This window comes from Rhinolophus ferrumequinum, chromosome X (genome assembly GCF_004115265.2).
Source record: "Rhinolophus ferrumequinum isolate MPI-CBG mRhiFer1 chromosome X, mRhiFer1_v1.p, whole genome shotgun sequence".
NCBI lineage: Eukaryota > Metazoa > Chordata > Mammalia > Chiroptera > Rhinolophidae > Rhinolophus > Rhinolophus ferrumequinum.
In genome coordinates this window covers 79,972,461-79,995,014 of record NC_046284.1, presented here as the reverse complement: position 1 = coordinate 79,995,014, position 22,554 = coordinate 79,972,461, and the positions used below count along the sequence as shown (strand labels likewise).

Sequence of the window (22,554 nt, the reverse complement as noted above, 5' to 3'; positions counted from 1 at the left end):
TTGCAGTGGAAGAGAGGCGGGGGATGGTGGTTCCCAGACTGCCTTTTGTTTTGGGAGTTTTAAATTGCCTCCTGGAGAAGGGATCTGGAGACAATTGAATCACCACTAGAGCAACTGAGCTGCCTCCCTCCAGGTGCTTGCCGGGGGAACAAAACAGTGCCCTGAGCCTTTCAGAGTTCAAGAGTATTTTTTTCTTATCATCTCCCACCCCTCCCCCCCCATTAATTTACTGGTAGAGAAATGGAGGCTTGGGAGGGAAAAAGCTTAAGGAAGGTCACACAAATAATTAGTTGATGCACCAGGACTAGAAATGAGAAGGGTGGAGGCTGGCAGTCCAGGATGTTGTTTCCAGCAGCAAGCTGTCACTGAGAAATCCTGGTGTTTGTTTCAACCACGGTGTCATTACTTCCTATCCACCCCCTATCGCCAAGGGGCTGTGGAGAGAGCCAGCAGAGGAGTCAGTAGGTGAACCACCCAATGTCAATAACTACTTGTTAAGGCGTAAACAGACATTTGTTATCACTATCATCATTATTATCAAATCATCCAGGCATCAAAGATCAGCAAGCAGCCACAAAAGAGGCAAGTTAACTTCTGCCACACACGTATGTGTGTGTGCACATGCGCCTTGGCCACATTTTGCTGCTTATGGGTTAAAGAATGGTTAAAGAAGAGATTGGAAGGTCTTGCAACCTTTCTGGAGTATCTTGGCCTGTGGGGAGATGGTTGCTGACAGGTTAACACCAAATGGCTAATCAGAAAGTCTAACTAAAGCTAGGTTTTTTGAATGGGAGTTAAACTTTCAGTATATAGACCTAGGCTTAGAAAAATTATATGGTTAGCCAGGCAACTTCTTTAAAAATAAAGAAACAAAAAGACCAAAAGAAAAATAGGAAAGAAACAGGAAAGCTGTGTCTTATTTGGGTGGCCCACAGAACAGAGACACACAAATAAACACATTGAAAGGAGGTAATAAATGTTGACTCTACCACATAGGTCCACCCTAGAGCTGGGAATCATTGATCTCTAGTTTTATCCCACTGCAGCAGTTTCTAAAGGAAAATCACCAAGAAACATTACCTGAGCATTCAGGAAGCACTTTCTCTGTACCTGGCCCTGAGCTGGTTACCAATGGCCCCAAAGGGCTCCAGATTTGGTGGGGTAATGAAGGGCATATGGCTATGTAGTCGAATATAACACTTCTAAAATCTAACTGGAGAAGTACAGAGGTTCTGTGGCAGGGGTCAGTGTGGGGGGATTAAATAGGCAGAGGCAGAAGCCAAGTGCTGAGATCTTGGCCTTCACCAGCCTCTTAACTATGGTCCTCACCTTCTTTGGCTTATCTGAGCCAGAGTTCCTGCATCTATCAAAAAGGGGTTGGTAATACCTAGCTCCCAAAGAAGTGAAGGTTCCATGCAATGGCATTGCTAGATTGGATTCAACAAAGAGAAAAGTGATGCAGATTATATTGTGCATCTTCAAACTTCTGACCCCATTGCTGTGTCTCTCTCTGCATATCAGGCCCTGATACACATGTGAACTTCTTGACTCACAGGTTCTCAAAGCCCATGAACTACCCGAAAGCTTGCATGGCATCCTTAGTTAATTGTGAGACAAAGGGAAGTGTTAGGGCAGTGAGCCTATCCATGCACCCAGTCCATCAGTGGGAGAGGAGGGCTGCCTGGCTGTCTTTGGGCCAGGCACTGTGGGGGATTGGAAGAAGATACAAGTAACTCAGCACAGTCTCTCTTCTTGAGCAGCTTACAATTGCTCAAAAGAGAAGAATCCATATCCAGGAAATAGTTAATTCTAAGCCAGAGCAAAATATGGAGATAGTCAATGTTAGGAGAGCAAGTGTAAGTGTGGGGTAGGGATTGAGGAGGCTTTTCAGAATAGTTAGCAATTAAGCTGAGGTTGAACTACCAGATGGATAGAAATGAGCAAAGAGACATTAGAGAGCGTGGTGAAACTTGAGCCTCCAGAAAGCAGGAACAAAGCCACAAAGAAGACAAATGCTCCTGGCTTATTCCCGGGGGCGGGGGGGACAAGAGGTTTTGAGAGGAAAGTTTAGTAGTTGCAGTTCCTATGCATCTATCTCGCATTTCAGAAAATCATTTTCTAAGTATTTTTGGTGGAAATGAAGTGGCTGAGAGTTGAGGAAACTAGCTTTGCTGTGACCAGTAGGAGAAGGCAGGCTCCCAGGCATAGCAACAGCCAGAACAGGCATATTAGTTCATGTGATCTTATTAAGTTATATATCCACCTAACTCCTGGCTTTGCTCAGACAGAAAAACAAACAAACAAAAAAACCAAAAAACCTCCTAGTTCTTACAACTCTGCTCCTCTGGAGGTATTTAGTCTTAGCCACTGTAAATCATTCATTTTCTACAGCTACATCTCATATTGAGTTCCCTCTTTCCTCTAAGATCACTACTATTTCCCTTCTCTATCTTCTAAGTTATAAAAATACAAAAACATGTATCCAACCACACAGAAACCAAATACACATAAGGCATACAGTACCTATGTCTTTCACCAGACTGCCAGTAACAACTCCAATCTTGGTTTCCTGACTCTCAGTACAGTCCTCAGTTTTCCCCAGTAGATTCCTGAATGCCCAATTCTTGCTCAAATCCTGACAAAGATACAAAAATGTGACACCTGCTCCAGTCATCCTCAACATTCAGTGGGGCTTGAGTGAAGTTTTCATTCCAAATCTAGGATCCAGGGAGCCAGGAAGGACTACAGCGGTCCTCCTTTGTCCCAAAATCTACTTATCTTTACTCAGACATGACATCCTGTGACACAAGGGCACACCCTGGTGCAAATATAATCTCTAATACTCACTTTGCCCCTTACCATGTTTTTCCTGTCTTAGTATAACCTTGATTTCAACTCTTTGTCTTCTATTGGCTACCCTGTTATTGCCTCAATCCCCATTCAGGCCTGGTGCCTCCTTGGAGCCCTTATCTAATGTCTGAGTTCCTGTCACCTATAGATAGGCTTGCTTGTGATGATCAGCCTCTACTTACTTCCACCAAGAATTCCTAATAGCGGATTGCCCATCAGATTGGCCCCTCTGGTGCAGAGAGATTGTGATGGACTCATGACCAATAAAGCATCCATACCCTTTGGGTACTGTGCCAGGCTCACCAGGCTGTGATACCACAGCTAGCAACTTCTACTGGGGTTAGTACTCTCAGCTGCTTGACCCACACCCATGCAAGGATCCCAAGCCAGATACTAATTTCATCCCCATATTCCATCTCCCCTGCTATAGCCACAAACGATCCATGATATTTCACATCTAATTTTACAGATTTCAAAGTTCAAAGGCTGTCTTTGCAACACAGTTCCCTAATTAAAAACAGTAGCTAAATATGCTCCTCTCCAGGGGTTCACAGATGACTATGCCAAATTGTAGTCAATGTTGCTATGGTCACAGGCAGCTCTAGAAGGTTACCTCTGCTGGGGTCCATAAACTAATGTACCAGGACTGACTGGGAAACCTCTTTAGACAGGAACCCCCAGCTCCACAGGAGGAACAGCAGCCCCACTACAAGGAAGAAGCAAACAGTAGAAGGAAAAACCTATGGTGACATCTTTTCAAATGAAGACAAATATTACCCTGTTGTTGCCAACTGTTTGGGGTTGAGGGTAGCAGGACCCAGTAAGACAACCAAAGTTGAATTCCTGAACTGAACAGTTCCTTGACTTTCGATTATGCTATCTCCTGACTCAGTAAAGGTGTTCTAGTTTCAAAAGGTTTCCCAGACTCCTCCAGAGAGAGGAGTTGGCAAAAGGTTTCCCAGCCTCCTCCAGGGAGAGGAGTTGGCATACCAACGCTGCCTGTTCTACTGCAAACTCAAGATGGTTTGGCTCTTCACTGAGCCAAAACTTGCTTTCCAGTGACTTCCTGCCTGCGGCCTTACTTCAGCTCTCCAGGGCCACCCACAGTCAGTATAATCATACTTCCTTATGCCAACTTTTCAGATATTATTGAAGACACTGTTTATGTTTCCCCGATTCTCTTTTTGTTGAGATTGTAAAGTATATGGAACCTTGTAACTTAGAGGGAAAAAGTAAAAATAAAAAAGCAGTCTCTGAGAACTGCGAGAAGAAACAGTAATGTAGGTAGAAAGAAAGGCAAGCAGCACCATGGTGCTTGTTTAGAAAAATGTCTTTCAGAAGCCTCCTGAGCTGCCTTATCCTCAGGGCATATTTCAATAAAATGAAGGCAGTAAAAAAGACAGGAGGGAGATGAGGAAAGAGAGCTGAGATAAGAGTAAGGGTGATGTGGTGACAGGGAAGCTGTCTTTTGCCTCCTCACTCATAAATAGCTCCAGCTATAAATACAAAGATAGAGAAGGCTGGGGAGAGGCCACTGCTCATTTCTTTTGGTCCAGAGCACTAAGGGTCCCAAACTGCGTATTTTCATACCTGGGATTTGGAGCAGTGACTTTTTTTTTTAAAAGAAGCAACAATTAGGTTTATTTGCATGTGCCAGGAATTCATCTCACGTGCATTGCTATAAAAACCATGCTATCTCTTTAGTGTGGAATTCTTCAGAAGCACTGGTTAAGTCAGCTTTGGAAACTGCATGCGTTGAACAGATGGATGCCACAAGTGGCAAAATTCTAGAAAGCATCAAGATCTGCTCTTGCGCTCTTCACTAGTTTCCAACCTTTGATTTCCAGGTTTTGATTCTTTCAAACCCATTTTTTGCATTTCTGAAATCAAGAAGGGCCAGAGAAATCTTCTTCATTGGTGTTCATCACAAATGGACCATGTTAGACAACTAGTTCTCTTAATGGCTCCCCAGTAATCAGGACAAAATGGCTTCTCTCAGGGTCTTTGTTCTCCACCTGGACGCTGTCACCTTCCCCCAGCACTGCTGTGTGATGAGGTTCTACTTTTTGTTGTGCATCATCAGGCCCAATATACACATTTCCAGATATGGTATAAATGAAGCTTGTCCACCTTTTAGGAACAGTCTGGGAATGCTTTGCTCTTTGGTCCAAATTTGAAATCTAAATATAAGGTTGGTGTGCCAGTGTAAATCTTAGACTTTATACCCAGGGCTTCTCCAGAAATGACAGCAAATGTCACACCATCCTTATTGGGTTTAGGGATGTCTTCACTTTTCAGTTCCTGGTACCAAGGCTCCACCATCTTCTCTGAACTCCTCAAATTAATACATAGTTGCAGGCTATGGGTTGGCTCCTCTGAGCACAGCTTCTCAGCGTGCAGAATGCCCCTGCCCACGGTCATCCACTGCAGGTCTCCTGGGTTCAACTGACCAAAGGGTCCACAGAAGTCTTCATGGGCCATGCTGCCCCCTCCCAGGAGGTAAGATACTGTTTCAAACCCTTGATGTGGGTGATCAGGAAATCTGCCGGGTCTACCACCTTTAAATTCATCGAACAGTAAAAATGGATCCAGGTTTTTTTTTTATATATATTTTTTTAATTTATTGCGGTGACAATTGTTAGTAAAATTACATAGATTTCAGGTGTACAATTCTGTATTACATCATCTATAAATCCCATTGTATGTTCACCACCTGCAGTCAGTTCTCCTTCCATCACCATATATTTGATCCCCCTTACCATTATCTCCGACCCCTCACCCTCTGGTCACCCTCTGGTAACCACTAAACTATTGTTTGTGTGTATGAGTTCTTGTTTCTCATTTGTTTGTCTTGTTCTTTTGTTGTTTTTGGTTTATATACCTCATACCAGTGAAATCATATGGTTCTCTGCTTTTTCTTTCTGATTTATTTCGCTTAGCATTATACTCTCAAGATCCATCCATGTGGTCAAAAATGTTCCTGTATAATCTTTTCTTACCGCCAAATAATATTCCATTGTGTATATATTACCACAACTTCTTTATCCATTCATCTATCGAAAGACATTTTGGTTGTTTCCATGTCTTGGCCACTGTAAACAAAGCTGCAATGAATATTGGAGCACACGTTTCTTTATGTGTAGATATTTTCAGATTCTCTGCGTAGATACCCAGGAGAGGGATTGCTGGGTCATATGTAATTCTATTCATAATTTTTTGAGGAACCTCCACACTGCCTTCCATAACGGCTGCACCAGTCTGCATTCCCACCAACAGTGGATGAGGGTTCCTTTTTCTCCAAAGCCTCTCCAACACTTGTTACTATTTGTCTTGTTGATGATAGCCATTCTGACTGGGGTGAGGTGATATCTCCTTGTGGTTTTTATTTGCATTTCTCTGATGATTAGTGATGTTGAGCATATTTTCATATGTCTATTTGCCATTTGTAAGTCCTCTTTGGAGAAATGTCTCTTCAGGTCCTCTACCCATTTTTCAATTGGGTTGTTTGTTTTTTTGGTGTTGAGTTTCATGAGTTCCTTGTATATTTTGGATATTAGCCCCTTATCAGAGGCACTGTTTGCAAAAATCTTCTCCCATTCAGTTGGTTGCCTCTTTATTTTGTCGATGGTTTCTTTTGCTGTGTAGAAGCTTTTAAGTTTCATATAGTCCCATTAGTTTATTTTAGCTTTTACTTCCCTTGCCTTTGGAGTCAAATTCATAAAATGCTCTTTGAACCCAAGGTCCATAAGTTTGTTACCTATGTTTTCTTCTATGTGGTTTATTGTTTCAGGTCTTATGCTTAAGTCTTTGATCCATTTTGAATTACTTGTGGTACATGGTGACAGATAGCAGTCCAGTTTCATTCTTTTCCACGTGGCTTTCCAATTCTCCCAGCACCATTTATTGAAGAGGCTGTCTTTCCTCCATTGTATGTTTTTCGCTTCTTTGTCAAAAATTATCTGTCCATATTTATGTGGTTTTATTTCTGGGTTCTCAATTCTATTCCATTGGTCTATGTGTCTGTTTTTCTGCCAATACCATGCTGTTTTGATTATTGTAGTCCTGTAGTACAAGCTGAAGTCAGGGAGTGTGATACCTCCAGTATTGTACTTTTTTCTTAACATTGCTTTGGCTATTCGGGGTCTTTTGTGGTTCCAAACAAATCTGATGATTTTTTGTTCTATTTCTTTAAAAACGCCATTGGGATTTTGATGGGGATTGCATTAAATCTGTATATTGCTTTGGGTAATATGGCCATTTTAACTAAGTTGATTCTTCCAATCTATGAGCATGGAATGTCTTTCCATTTCTTTGTGTCTTCTTCAATTTCTTTCAAAAATATCTTATAGTTTTCAGCATATAGGTCCTTCACATCCTTGGTTAAGTTTATTCCTAGATATTTTATTATTTTTGCTAAAATTGCAAAAGGAATTGTTTTTTGTATTTCTTTTTCTGAGATTTCATTGTTAGTATATAGGAATGCAGTGGACTTTTGTACGTTGATGTTGTAGCTGGCAAATTTACTGTCTTAGTTTATTGTTTCTAATAGCTTTTTGGTGGAGTCTTTAGGGTTTTCTATATATAGCATCATGTCATCTGCAAAGAGTGATAATTTAACTTCTTCATTCCCAATGTGGATGCCTTTTATTTCTTTCTCTTGCCTGATTGCTCTGGCAAAGACTTCCAACACTATGTTGAAAAGCAGAGGTGATAGGCGACAGCACTGTCGTGTTCCTGAACGTAGAGCAAAGGGCTTCAGATTTTCACCATTAATTATGAGATTAGCAGAGGGCTTGTCATATATGGTCTTTATTATGCTAAGGTATTTTTCTTCTATACCTATTTTACTAAGTGCTTTAATCATAAATGGATGTTGTATCTTGTAAAATGCTTTTTCTGCATCAATTGATATAATCATATGATTTTTGTCCTTTATTTTGTTTATGTGATGTATCATATTGATGGATTTGCGGATGTTGAACGATCCTTGTGCTCCGGGGATGAACCCCACTTGGTCGTGATGAATGATCTTTTTAATGCATTGTTGTATTCGATTTGCTAGAATTTTGTTTAGGATTTTTGCATCTGTATTCATCAGAGATATTGGTCTGTAGTTTTCGTTTTTTGTGTTGTCCTTACCAGGTTTTGGTATCAGGGTAATGTTGGCCTCATAAAATGAGTTAGGGAATATGGTCCCTTCTTCCATTGTTTGGAAAAGTTTGAGCAGGATTGGTATTAGATCCTCTTTGAAGGTTTGGTAGAATTCACTAGTGAAGCCATCTGGTACTGGACTTTTGCTTTTGGGAAGGTTTGGATGACTGATTCAATTTCGTTACTTGTGATTGGTCTGTTTAGGTTTTCTAGTTCTTCATGGTTCAGCCTTGGAAGGCTATATGTTTCTAAGAAATTGTCCATTTCTTCTAGGTTATTGACTTTGATGGCATATAGTCCTTCTTAGTATTCTTGGATGATCCTTTGTATTTCTGTGGCATCCGTGATATCTTCCCCTTTTTCATTTCTGATTTTGTTAATTAGTGTCTTCTCTCTTTTTATCTTAGTGAGTCTAGCCAAGGGTTTGTCAATTTTGTTAATCTTTTCAAAGAACCAGCTCTTTGTCACATTAATTTTTTCTATTGTCTTTTTGTTCTCTATTTCATTTAGTTCTGCTCTGATTTTTGTTATTTCCTTTCTTCTGCTGACCTTGGGTTTCACTTGTTCTTCTTTTACTAGTTCTTTAAGGTGTAACATGAGGTTATTTATGTGGGATTTTTCTTGTTTCTTGAGATAGGCCTGTAATGATATAAATTTCCCTCTTAAAGCTGCTTTCGCTGCATCCAAAAAATTTTGGTAGGATGTATTTTCATTGTCATTTGTTTCTATATATCTATTGATCTCTCCTCTAATTTCTTCTTTGACCCAGTCGTTCTTTAAAAGTATGTTGTTTAACCTCCATGTAGTTGTGTTTTTCCTGCTTTCTTTTTGCCGTTGATATCCAATTTCAAAGACTTGTGATCAGAGAATATGGTTGGTATGATTTCAATCTTCTTAAATTTGCTGAGGCTGATTTTATGTCCCAATATATGGTCTATCCTTGAGAATGTTCCATGTACACTAGAGAAGAATGTATAGTCTGACGTTTTAGGATGAAGTGCTCTATATGTGTCAATTATGTCCATTTCATCTAATGTGTCATTTAGGGCTGTTATTTCATTATTTATTTTCTGTTTGGATGATCTATCCATAGCTGTCAATGACGGATTTATGTACCTTAGTATAATTGTGTTTTGGTCAATTTCTCCCTTTAGTTCTGTTAGAAGTTGCTTGGTATATTTGTGTGCTCCCTGACTGGGGGGATAAATATTGATGACTGTTATGTCTTCTTGTTGTATAGTCCCCTTTTCCATTATGAAATGTCCATCTTTGTCTCTTGTTATTTTTTTCACCCTGAAGTCTGTTTCATCTGATATCATTATGGCTACACCTGATTTCCTCTGGGTACCATTTGCTTGGAGTGTCAATTTCCACCCTTTCTCTTTGAGTCTATGCTTGTCCTTGTAGCTGAGATGTGTCTCTTGGAGACAGCATATGGTTGTGTTTAGTTTTTTGATCCAATCTGCTACTCTGTGCCTGTTTTTGGTGATTTCAGTCCATTTACATTTAAGGTGATGATTGATATGTGAGGATTTCCTGTCATTCTGTCTTTAGTTTTCTGGTAAGGCTGTGTCTCCATTGTTTCTTTGCCTTTTTGTTGTTGTCTATTAGTTCTGTATGGTGGTATTCTATGATGTTTCCCTCTGTTTCTTCTTTTATTACAGTATGTATTTCAGTTCTGGATTTTTCTTGAGTGGTTACTCTTAACTTTAAGTAAAAGAAAGTTTGATATTTAGAGTATTCCATTTTCTTTAGCACACTTACTTTTTCCATTCCCATATTCTGGTTCAGGCCTTTACTCTCCCCCTTTTTATGTTTTGGTTGCCACAAATTGCCCCTGTTGATGGTGGTCGAATAGCCTCCTTTAGTATTTCTTATAGTGTAGGTCGTGTATTAGAAAATTCTGTCACCTTCTGTATGTCGGGAAAGGTCTTTATTCCTCCTTCATATCTAAAGGATATCTTTGCTGGATACATTATTCTTGGGTCATAATTTCTCTCTTTCAATAGTTTGAATATTTGGTTCCACTCCCTCGTGGCTTGTAGAGTTTCTGCTGAAAAATCTGATGATAAATTAATGGGCATCCTTTGTAGGTTACCGTCTTCTTTTCCCTGGCTGCCTTGAGGATTCTTTCTTTGTCGTTGATTTTATTTATTTATTTATTTATTTATTTATTTATTTATTTATTTAATTGTATTTTTTAAAAATTACTATTATTTTTTTAATTTATTGGGGTGACAATTGTTAGTAAAATTACATAGATTTCAGGTGTACAATTCTGTATCACATCATCTATAAATTACATTGTGTGTTCACCACCCAGAGTCAGTTCTCCTTCCATCACCATATATTTGATCCCCCTTACGCTCATCTCCCACCCCCCAACCCCCGTACACTCTGGTAACCACTAAATTACGTTCCCCAGATTAATTTTCAAAACCCCGTGGCCATCTTGTGGTTACTGATTGTTTTCAATCCCCTCACCTTCCCCCTTACCCCCACACCCCCACCCATCTAGCAACCCTCATTTTTTCCTCTTTGTCTCCAAAACTGTTTCTGATTAGTTCATTCACTTATTCTTTTCTTTAGATTCTGCATATATGTGAGATCATATGGTACTTATCTTTCTCTGTCTGACTTATTTCACTTAACATAATGTTCTCTAGGTCCATCCATGTTGTTGCAAATGGTAAGATTTCTTTCTTCTTTATGGCTGCGTAGTACTCCATTGTATAAATGTACCACCTTTTCTTAATCCAGTCATCTGCTGATGGGCATTTCGGTTGTTTCCATGTCTTAGCTATTGTGTATAGTGCTGCAATAAACATAGGACTGCATAAAGATTTTGAATTGGAGTTTTGGATTTCTCTGGATAGATACCTAGGAGTGGAATTACTGGATCATAGGGTAGTTCCATTTTCAGATTTTTGAGATACCTACTTACTGTTTTGCATAGTGGCTGCACCAATTTGCAATCCCACCAAGAGTGCACAAGCGTTCCCTTTTCTCCACATCCGTGCCAGCACTTGTTGTTTGTTGATTTATTGATGATAGCCATTTTGACTGGGGTGAGGTAGTATCTCATTGTGGTTTTTATTTGCATTTCTCTGATGGTTAGTGAGGTTGAGCATTTCTTCATATGTCTGTTTGCCATCTGTATGTCCTTTTCAGAAAAATGTCTCTTCAAGTCTTCTGCCCATTTTTTAATTGGATCGTTTGTTTTTTTGGAGTTGGGTTGAGTAAGTTTTCCATAGATTTGTGATATTAATCCCTTATCAGATATATCATTGGCAAATATCTTTTCCCATTCAGTAGGATCCCTTCTTGTTTTATTGATGGTTTCCTTTGCTGTGAAAAAACTTTTTAGTTTGATATAATCCCACATGTTTATTTTTTCTCTTAGTTCCCTCACGCGAGGGTGTATATCAGTAAAAATCTTACTCCGGGTAATGTCTGAGAAGTTTCTTCCTATATTTTCTTCTAGGTATTTTATGGTTTCAGACCTTACATTTAAGTCTTTAAGCCATTTTGAATTTATTTTTGTATATGGTGTAAGGAGGTGGTCCAACTTCATTTTTTTGCATGTGTCTGTCCAGGTTTCCCAGCACCATTTATTGAATAGACTGTCATTACTCCATCGTACATTCTTGCTTCCATTGTCGTAGATTAAATGGCCATATAGGCGTGGATTTATTTCTGGACTCTCTATTCTGTTCCATTGATTTATGTATCTGTTTTTATGCCAGTACCATGCTGTTTTGATTACTGTAGCCTTGTAGTATAATTTGAAGTCAGGTATTGTTATACCTCCCACTTTGTTCTTATTTCTCAAGATTGCCTTTGCTATTCGGGGTCTTTTATGGTCCCATATAAATTTTAGGATTATATGTTCTATTTCTGTGAAAAACGACGTTGGCAGTTTGATAGGAATTGCATTGAATATGTATATTGCCTTAGGCAGTATGGACATTTTAACTATATTAATTCTTCCTATCCATGAACATGATATGTGTTTCCATCTATTTATATCTTCCTTCATTCCTTTCTTCAGTGTCTTATAATTTTCTGAGTATAGATCTTTTTCTTCTTTGGTTAAATTTATTCCCAGGTATTTTATAGTCCTTGGAGCGATGGTAAATGGGATTGTTTTTTTAATTTCTCCTTCTGATGTTTTATTATTGGTATATACAAATGCAACTGATTTCTGAATATTAATTTTGTATCCTGCCACTTTACTAAATTCATCTATCAGCTCTAATAGCTTCTTGTTGGAGTCTTTAGGGTTCTCTATATATAGTATCATATCATCTGCATACAATGATAACTTTACTTCCTCCTTACCAATCTGGATGCCTTTTATTTCTTTTTCTTGTCTGATTGCTATGGCAAGAACTTCCAGAACTATGTTGAATAGAAGCGGAGATAGTGGGCATCCTTGCCTTGTTCCTGATCTTAGGGGGAATGGTTTTAGCTTTTCCCCATTGAGTATGATGTTAGCTGTGGGTTTGTCATATATGGCCTTTATTATGTTGAGATAAGATCCCTCTATTCCCACTTTCTTAAGGGGTTTTATCATAAATGGCTGTTGGATTTTATCAAATGCTTTTTCTGCATCTATTTATATGATCATGTGATTTTTATTTTTCATTTTGTTAATGTGGTGTATCACATTAATAGATTTGCGGATGTTGAACCACCCCTGCATACCAGGGATGAATCCCACTTGATCGTGGTGAATGATCTTTTTAATGTATTGCTGAATTCTGTTTGCTAATATTTTGTTGAGGATTTTTGCATCTATGTTCATTAAAGATATCGGCCTGTAGTTTTCTTTTTTTGTGGGGTCTTTGTCTGATTTTGGGATCAGGGTGATAGTGGCTTCATAAAAAGTGTTTGGGAGTCTTCCCTCCTTCTGGATTTTTTGGAAGAGCTTGAGGAGAATTGGTGATAATTCTTTTTTGAACGCTTTGTATAATTCACCTGTAAAGCCATCTGGTCCAGGGCTTCTGTTTGTTGGGAGACTGTTGATTACTGATTCAATTTCCGTGGTGGTAATCAGTCTATTCAGGTTTTCTGTTTCTTCTTGAGTTAGCCTTGGAAGGTTGTACGCCTCTAGAAAATTGTCCATTCCTTCCAAATTGTCAAATTTGTTGGCATATAGTTGCTCATAGTAACTTCTTAAAACTCTTTGTATTTCTGCAGTGTCCGTTGTCACTTCTCCTCTTTCATTTCTGATTTTAGTAATTTGGGTCCTCTCTCTCTTTTTTTTAATGAGTCTGGCTAAAGGTTTGTCGATTTTGTTTATCTTCTCTGAGAACCAACTCTTGGATTCATTGATCTTTTGTATTGTTTTTCTGGTTTCTATTTGATTTATTTCTGCTCTGATCTTTATTATCTCCTTCCTTGTGTTCCCTTTGGGCTTATTTTGCTGTTCTTTTTCCAGATCCCTTAAATGTGAAGATAAACTGTTGATTAGTGATGTTTCTTGTTTCTTTAGGTAGGCCTGCAAAGCTATGAATTTCCCTCTTAGGACTGCTTTCGCGGCAGCCCATAGATTTTGGGTCGTCGTGTTTTCATTTTCGTTTATCTCGAGATATCGTTTGATTTCTTCCTTGATCTCTTGCTTGACCCATTCATTATTTAGTAATAAGTTATTCAGCCTCCATGAATTGGTGTGTCTTCCAGTTTTTTTCCTGTAGTTCATTTCTAATTTCATAGCATTGTGATCAGAGAAGACAATTGGTATGATTTCAATTTTCTTAAATTTATCAAGACTTGTTTTGTGGCCTAACATATGGTCTATCTTGGAAAATGTTTCATGTGTGCTTGAGAAAAACGTGTATTTTGCAGCATTGGGGTGAAATGTTCTAAAAATATCGATTAAATCCAAGTGGTCCAATGTATCATTTAAGGCTGTTGTTTCCATATTGATTTTCTGTCTGGAAGACCTGTCCCTTGTGGTCAGAGGTGTGTTGAAGTCCCCGACTATAATAGTGTTACTGTTGATCTCTGCCTTTATGTCAGTCAGTACCTGTTTTATATATTTAGGTGCTCCTTTGTTGGGTGCATATATGTTTACTAGGGTTATGTCCTCTTGTCGGATCGATCCCTTTATTATTATATAGTGCCCATCTTTATCTTTTAGTATGTTCTTCATTTTAAAGTCTATTTTGTCAGAAATAAGTATTGCAACTCCAGCTTTTTTCTCGATTCCATTTGCATGAAATATCTTACTCCAACCCTTCACTTTCAGGCTGTGTATGTCTTTTGTTCTGAGGTGAGTCTCTTGTATACAGCATATACAAGGGTCTTGCTTTCTTATCCACTCAGCCACCCTATGTCTCTTGATTGGAGCATTTAATCCATTTACATTTAAAGTGATTATTGATAGGTACATAGATATTGCCATTTTTAAATTTGTAGTTAGGTTGTTTTGATCATTCTTCTATTTACAGAAGTCCTTTTAGTATTTCTTGCAATGCTGGCTTGGTGGTGACAAATTCCTATAGCTTATTTTATTCTGGAAAGCTCTTTATCTCTCCATCAACTTTAAATGATAGCCTTGCTGGATAAAGCAATCTAGGTTGTAGGCCTTTGTTTTCCATCACTTTGAGTATCTCCTGCCACTCCCTCCTGGCCTTCAATGTTTCTGTAGAAAAATCATTTGATAGTCTTATGGGAGTTCCCTTGTATGTAACCCTCCGTCTTTCTCTTGCTGCTTTTAGGATTCTCTCTTTGTCTTTAAGCTTTGCCATTTTAACTATAATGTGTCTTGGTGTGGACCTGTTTGGGTTAATCCTGGTTGGAACTCTCTGCACTTCCTGGACTTGTATGTTGGTTTCCTTCATCAGGTTGGGGAAGTTTTCAGACATTATTACTTCAAATATGTTCTCAATCCCTTGCTTGCTCTCTTCACCTTCTGGTATTCCTATGATGCGCATGTTGTTGCGCTTGATGTTATCCCAGAGGTCTCTTAGGCCATCCTCATTGTTTTTTATTCTTTTTTCTTTCTGTTGTTCCGTTTGGGTGATCTCTGCTACCTTGTCTTCTAAGTCGCTGATTCGATCCTCTGCTTCATCTAGCCTGCTGGTAATTCCTTCAAGTGAGTTCTTAATTTCGGTAATTGTGTTCTTTAGTTCCAACTGGTTTTTCGTTATGATTTCTACATCCTTCTTTATGTTTTCTCTAAGCTCGTTTGTTATGATTTCTACATCCTTCTTTATGTCTTCTCTAAGCTCCTTAAACATTCTTATCACCAGTGTTCTGAACTCTGTCTCTGAGAGGTTGGTTACGTCTGCTTCATTTGGTTCCAGTTGTGGAGGCTTCTTCTGTTCTTTTATTTGGGACGTGTATCTTTGTTTCCCCATTCTGGCTGACTGTGTTTATTTTGATATATTAGGTAGATCCCCTAGAGTTCTTAGTTCTTGCTAGGTTATCTTATGTAGTATGTGTCCTTTATATTTGACTCGCACCACGTAGTCCTCCTCTGCGTGTGCTCCAAATGTGAGTCTTGTGTTGTGTACACTGTCCCATTCAAGAAGATCTTTAATTGCTTCCCGCTAGTGAGCAGGTGGGGTCAACTCCTGGGCTGACCCGCCGTGAGACTTGGCTCTGCCCCCCGCAGGGCACTCTGCTGCGTGAGGGTTGACCACCCCTATGTGATTTGGCCTCTATGGGCTCCAGAGCCTGCAGAGAACCCCCTCTAGGTGTGTGACCTGCAGGTCAAACCCGGCTGCACTTCGATTTGGTCTGGAGTTGGCCCCCGGATATGCCGAGTCCCGTGCCACCCAAGCTGGGCTCCGGCAGGGAAGTCCCAGAACAAGGTAAATCACCAAGCACAGCAGCAACGACAACAGCAAAGAAAAAAAAAAAAACAGCCGATAACCCCCGCTCGACACAGGCAAAGATATCAAAGATACAAGACAAAGCAAAACAAAACTAAGCAAAGCAAAACAAAGCAAAACAAAAAGCAGCGACCGTCTCGGCCTGAGCCCACCAAGCAATGACCAGGTTGTCCTCTGCTGTACCAAAGAGCCCCCTGCTTATTGCGCAGGCAGAGCCGGTCACCTGGTGCTGAGAGAGACTTTGGGACTGCAGACTTAAAAGCGTGGGCCTGAAGGGTCTGGATGATAGTCTCCACAAAGTCAGTGCAGCTTCTGCCCTTGTCCGCACGTATGCACACCGAGAGTAGCACCACCAGCCCTTTGTCCAGAGCTCCAGAGTCCTAGGGCACTCCTTCAGTGTGTGTGTATGGGTGCTGGCGGGAGATTTCTGATCTGCTGACCGTGCCTCACAAGCTGGGCCCCGGCAGGGCAGTTTCAGAACAAAGCAAATCACCAAGCACAACAGCAACAACAACAACAAAGAAAAATATCAAATACGTTCACATGCAAAACCACCTGATAACCCCCACTCGACAGAGGCAAAGATATCAAAGATATAAAGACAAAGCAAAACAAGACAAAACAAAGCAATACAAAAAGCAGCGACAGTCTCGGCCTAAGCCCACCAAGCAATGTCCAGGTTGTTCTCTGCTGTACCAAGGAGCCCCCTGCTTATTGCGCAGGCAGAGCCGGTCACCTGGTGCCCAGAGAGACTTTGGGACTGCAGACTTAAATGCGTGGGCCTGAGGGGTCTGGATGATAGTTTTTACAATGTCAGTGCAGTTTCTGCCCTTGCCTGCACAAATGCACACTGAGAGTGGCACCACCAGATACGTGACCAAAACTCTTGAGTCTTAAGGCACCTCTTCAGTGTGTGTGTGTGAGTGCGGGCGGGAGATTTCTGATCTGCTGAAAGCCCAGAGCTGCGCCTGCCTCACTGCTGATCTCCGGGTGTGTCTCGGCAGCTGCCCCCACCCCACCCTAGGCAAGCCAGGAAGGGTGGGGGCTGGGGATGGAGGGGTCTTCACTCTCCCAGCCCAGCTGTGCGTCGCCCTCTTCCCGCAGGCCAGAAAAGGTGGTAGCTGGGGGTGGAGGCGTCTCTTCTCTCCTAGCGCAGCCAAAATCACGCACACTACCCAGTCTGCCTGGGTCAGGGCTGCCCGTCAGGCTTCCCACAGCCTGAGCCTTAGATATCACTCCTCGGTTCAGGGGCCGGTTTAAGTCTCTGGAAGGGCGGACTAAGATTGGAAGAGCGGGGCGGGGGAGGGGCCCAGGTATGGAGGCTATGTTGTTTGTCTGCGCTGGGGTCTTCCCAGTGGGAGAAATCAGCCGTGGGACGCAGGGGAAGAGGCCGCCTTCCGGTCTCTGCGCTCTTCGCTCCGCCTCGGGCTCCCGTGCGTGCCTGGCACAGCGGGGCTCCACCGCGGTTTCCAGCCCCAGTCTCTGGAAGGGCGGGGTAGGATTGGAAGAGCAGGGCGGGGGGGGGGGCCCAGGTACGGAGACTGCGCCCCCCGTGTGCCGCGGGCGCGCCGCCTTCCCGGCGGGAGAAATCAGCCGTGGGACGCAGGGAAAGAGCCCACCTCCTGGTCCCCGCGCTCTCCACTCCGTCCTGGGATCCCGTGCGTGCCCGGCACAGCGGTTTTCGGTTTTCGCCCCCGCCAGCTGAGGCTCCGCTGGGGGCTGGGCTCTCCCGCCGCTGCCGGCCGGGCGCTCCCACGCCGCTCCTCTTTTTCCTCTCCTTGCTCGCCCAATTAGCGTACCTTCAAGTATTTCTTAGCTTCAAGTAATCCACGAATCTCCCCACTATTCTGTGTGGTGAGCGAAAATTTCTTTGATGGGTTATAGGTCCCGTTTGCAACAAGATCCGGAGGAGAACTCAGAAAGTGCGCCCTGCTGCCGCCATTCCTATGACGTCACCCTCCTTGAATTCATTTTTGTATATGGTGTAAGGAGGTGGTCCAGCTTCATTTTTTTGCATGTGTCTGTCCAGGTTTCCCAGCACCATTTGTTGAATAGACTGTCTTTACTCCATCGTACATTCTTGCTTCCATTGTCGTAGATTAAATGGCCATATAGGCGTGGATTTATTTCTGGACTCTCTATTCTGTTCCATTGATCTATGTGTCTGTTTTTATGCCAGTACCATGCTGTTTGGATTACTGTAGCCTTGTAGTATAATTTGAAGTCAGGTATTGTTATACCTCCCACTTTGTTCTTATTTCTCAAGATTCCTGAGGCTTGTTGAGGATTTTTGCATCTATGTTCATTAGCGATATCGGCCTGTAGTTTTCTTTCTTTGTGGTGTCTTTGTCTCATTTTGGGATCAAGGTGATTAGCGGCTTCGTAAAAAGTGTTTGGGAGTCTTCCCTCCTTTTGGATTTTTTGGAAGAGCCTGAAGAGAATAGGTAATAATTCTTTTTTGAACATTTTGTAAAATTTACCTGTAAAGCCATCTGGTCCAGGGCTTTTGTTTGTTGGGAGATTGTTGATTACTGATTCAATTTCCCTGGTGGTAATCAGTATATTCAGGTTTTCTGTTTCTTCTTGAATTAGCCTTGGAAGGTTGTACTCCTCTAGAAAATTGTCCATTTCTTCCAGATTGTTAAATTTGTTGGCATATCGTTGCTCATAGTAATTTCTTAAAATTTTTTGTATTTCTGTGGTGTCTGTTGTCACTTCGCCGCTTTCATTTCTGATTTTATTAATTTGAGTCCTCTCTTTTTTTTTAATGAGTCTGGCTAAAGGTTTGTCAATTTTGTTTATCTTCTCTAAGAACCAACTCTTGGATTCATTGATCTTTTGTATTGTTTTTCTGATTTCTATTTCATTTATTTCTGCTCTGATCTTTATTATCTCCTTCTTTGTGCTCCTTTATTTTGCTGTTCTTTTTCCAGATCCCTTAAGTGTGAAGATAAACTGCTGATTATTGATGTTTCTTCTTTCTTTAGGTAGGCCTGCAATGCTATGAATTTCCCCTTAGGACTGCTTTCACGGCATCCCATAGATTTTGGGTCGTCTTGTTTTCATTTTCGTTTGTCTCGAGATGTCTTTTGATTTCTTCCTTGATCTCCTGCTTGACCCATTCATTATTTAGTAACATGTTATTCAGCCTCCATGAATTGGTGTGTCTTCCGTTTTTTTTCCTGTAGTTCATTTCTAATTTCATAGCACTGGGGTCAGAGAAGACAATTGGTATGATTTCAATTTTCTTAAATTTATCAAGACTTGTTTTGTGGCCTAACATGTGGTCTATCTTGGAGAATGTTCCATGTGCGCTTGACAAGAACGTGTATTTTGCAGCATTGGGGTGAAATGTTCTGAAAATATCGATTAGATCCAAGTGGTCCAATGTATCATTTAAGGCTGTTGTTTCCATATTGATTTTCTGCCTGGAAGACCTGTCCCTTTTTGACAGAGGTGTGTTGAAGTCCCCTACTGTGATAGTGTTACTGTTGATCTCTGTCTTTATGTCATTCAATATCTGTTTTATATATTTAGATGCTCCTATGTTGGATGCATAGATGTTTACTAGGTTTATGTCCTCCTGTTGGATTGATCCCTTTATTGTTATATAGTGCCCATCTTTGTCTTTTAATATGTTGTTCATTTTAAAGTCTATTTTGTCAGATATAAGTATTGCAACTCCATCTTTTTTCTCATTTCTATTTGCATGAAACATCTTACTCCAACCCTTCACTTTCAGCCTGTGTGTGTCTTTTGATCTGAGATGAGTCTCTTGTATACAGCATATACAAGGGTCTTGCTTTCTTATCCAGTCAGCCACCCTATGTCTCTTGATTGGAGCATTTAATCCATGTACATTTAAAGTGATTATTGATAGGTACATAGTTATTGCCATTTTTAAATTTGTAGTTAGATAGTTTTCATCTTTCTTTTAATTACAGAAGTCCTTTTAGTATTTCTTGCAATGCTGGCTTGGTGGTAATAAATTCCTTTAGCTTATTGTTTTCTGGAAAGCTCTTTATCTCTCCATCAACTTTAAATGATAGCCTTGCTGGATAAAGCAATCTAGGTTGTAGGCCTTTGTTTTCCATCACTTTGAGTATCTCCTGCCATTCCCTCCTGGCCTTCAATGTTTCTATAGAAAAGTCATTTGATAGTCTTATGGGGGTTCCCTGGTATGTAATCTTCTGTCTTTCTCTTGCTGCTTTTAGGATTCTCTCTTTGTCTTTTATCGTTGCCATTTTAACTATAATGTGTCTTGGTGTGGACCTTTTTGGATTTATCCTGGTTGGAACTCTCTGCACTTCCTGCTCTTGTATGTTGGTTTCCTTCATCAGGTTAGGGAAGTTTTCGTACATTATTACTTCAAATATGTTCTCAATCCCTTGCTTCCTCTCTTCACCTTCTGGTATTCCTATGATGCGCATGTTGTTGCGCTTGATGTTATTCCAGAGGTCTCTTAAGCCATCCTCATTGTTTTTTATTCTTTTTTCTTTCTGTTGTTCGGTTTGGGTGATCTCTGCTAACTGGTCTTCTAAGTCCCTGATTGGATCCTCTGCTTCATCTAACCTGCTGTTAATTCCTTCAAGTGAGTTCTTTACTTCAGTAATTGTGTTCTTTAGTTCTAACTGGCTGTTCGTTATGATTTCTACATCCCTCTCTATGTCGTCTCTAAGTTCCTTAAACATTTTTATCATCAGTGTTCTGAAATCTGTCTCTGATAAGTTGGTTACCTCTGTTTCATTTGGTTCCACTTCTGGAGGTTTCTTCTGTTCTTTTATTTGGGACGTGTTTCTTTGTTTCCCCATTCTGCCTGACTCTCTGTGTTTGCTTCGATGTATTAGGTAGATCCCCTAGAGTCCTTAGTTCTTGCTGGGTTATCTTCTGTGGTATGTGTCCTTTATATTTGACTTGAACTTCCTCGTTCTTCTCCTCTGCGTGTGCTCTAAAGGTGACTCTTGTGTTGTGTATATTGTCCTGTTAAAGAAGATCTTTAATTGCTTTTTGCTTGTGAGTAGGTGGGGTTAACTCCTATGCTGACTAGTTGTGAGACTTGGCTCTGCCCACCGCAGGGTGTTCTGCTGCGTGAGGGTTGACCGCTTAAATGTGGTTTGGCCTCTATGGGCTCTTGTGCCTGTAGAGAATTCCCTCTGGGAGTGTGACTTGTAGGTCACACCGGTAGTACTCTGGTTTGGTCTGGAGTTGGCCTGTGAATATGTTGAATCTTGTGCCTCTTAAGGTGGGCCCTGGTAGGGCAATTTCAGAACAAAGCAAATCACCAAGTACAACAACAACGACCTTAACAAAGAAAAAATCAAATACCTTCACATGTGAAACCAACCGACAACCCCCACTCAACACAGGCAAAGATATCAAAGATATAAAGACAAAACAAAACAAAAAGCAGCACCAGTCTTGCCTTAAGCCCAGTAAGTAATCTCCAGCTTGTCCTCTGCTGTACCCAAGAGTCCCCTGCGTATTGTGCATGCAGAGCCAGTCACCTGGTTCCCAGAGTGAAGTTGGGACTGCAGATTTAGATGCGTGGGGCTGAGGGGTCTGGATGGTAGTTTTTACAAAGTCAGTGCAGTTTCTGCCCTTGCCTGCACATATTGCACACTGTGAGTAGCATCACCAGCCCTGTGTCCAGTTCTCCTGAGTCTTAGGGCACTTCTTCCATGTATGTGTGTGTGTGTGTGTGTGTGTGTGTGTGTGTATGTGTGTGTGGCGGGCGGGAGATTTCTGAGCTGCTGAAAGCTGGGAGCTGTGTCTGCTGCTTACTGCTGATCCCTGGGAGTGCCTCCACAGTTGTATTTGCCCTGCCCTAGGCAGGCCAGAAAGGGTGGGGGCTGGGGATGGAGGGGTCTTCTCTCTCCCAGCCCAGCCATCTCACACTCTTCTCGCAGGCCAGGAAAGGTGGTGGCTGGGAGTAGAGGAGTCTCTTCTCTCCTAGCCCAGCAAAAATCACACTCTTCCCAGCCTCTTCCCTGGGTCAGAGCGGCCGGCCAGTCTTCCTAGGGCCTGAGCACTATGGCTCCTCTGTAATCTGACACTACTCCTCAGTTCAGGGGCCAGTTTAAGTCTCTGGAAGGGCAGGGGTAGGATTGGAAGAGCGGGGAGGAGAGGCCCTGGTATGGAGTTTGCGTCCTTTTTCCGGCCTAGGGTCCAACTGGAGGTCCCAGCTGAGTTTATTGCCTCAAATGCTGGATATGCTGCCCCCTCAGCGGGAGAGATCAGCTGTGGGACGCAGGGAAAGAGCCCACCTCCTTGCTTCTGTGCTCTCTGTTTCGTCCTGGGATTCTCTGCATCTCGACAGCTGCGGATGCCGGCCATGTTTCCACCACCGCGGTAGATGCGGGCAGCTTCTTCACAACCGAAGGTGCGGACCACATCCCCGCAGCAGCAGGTGTGGGCAATGTCTCCCCGCATCTCCCCTCTGCTCCCTTCCCTCTTCCCCTGCTCGCCCAATTTGCCCGCCTGCCAGTAATCCTTTTACGAGTCACTTAGCTGTTCTGCGTGATGAGCCCAGAGTCCTTTGATGGGTTATATGTCCCGTTTGTGATAAGATCTGGAGGAGAACTCAAAAAGTGTGCCCTGCTGCCACCATTCCCATGACGTCTAACCTATTTTTTTAGATTCAGTACTTCAACGTTTGATAACAGCTTCCTTCCCAGGTATATAAAGTTATCCCCATTTTACTGACTAGACA

At 41.6% G+C, this 22,554-nt stretch overlaps 1 pseudogene; it reads right to left on the bottom strand.

The window, feature by feature from the left end:
• Nucleotides 1–4,672: 4,672 nt before the first annotated feature.
• Nucleotides 4,673–22,274, bottom strand: LOC117015228 (pirin-like; annotated as a pseudogene).
• Between the last annotated feature and the right edge of the window lie 280 nt (nucleotides 22,275–22,554).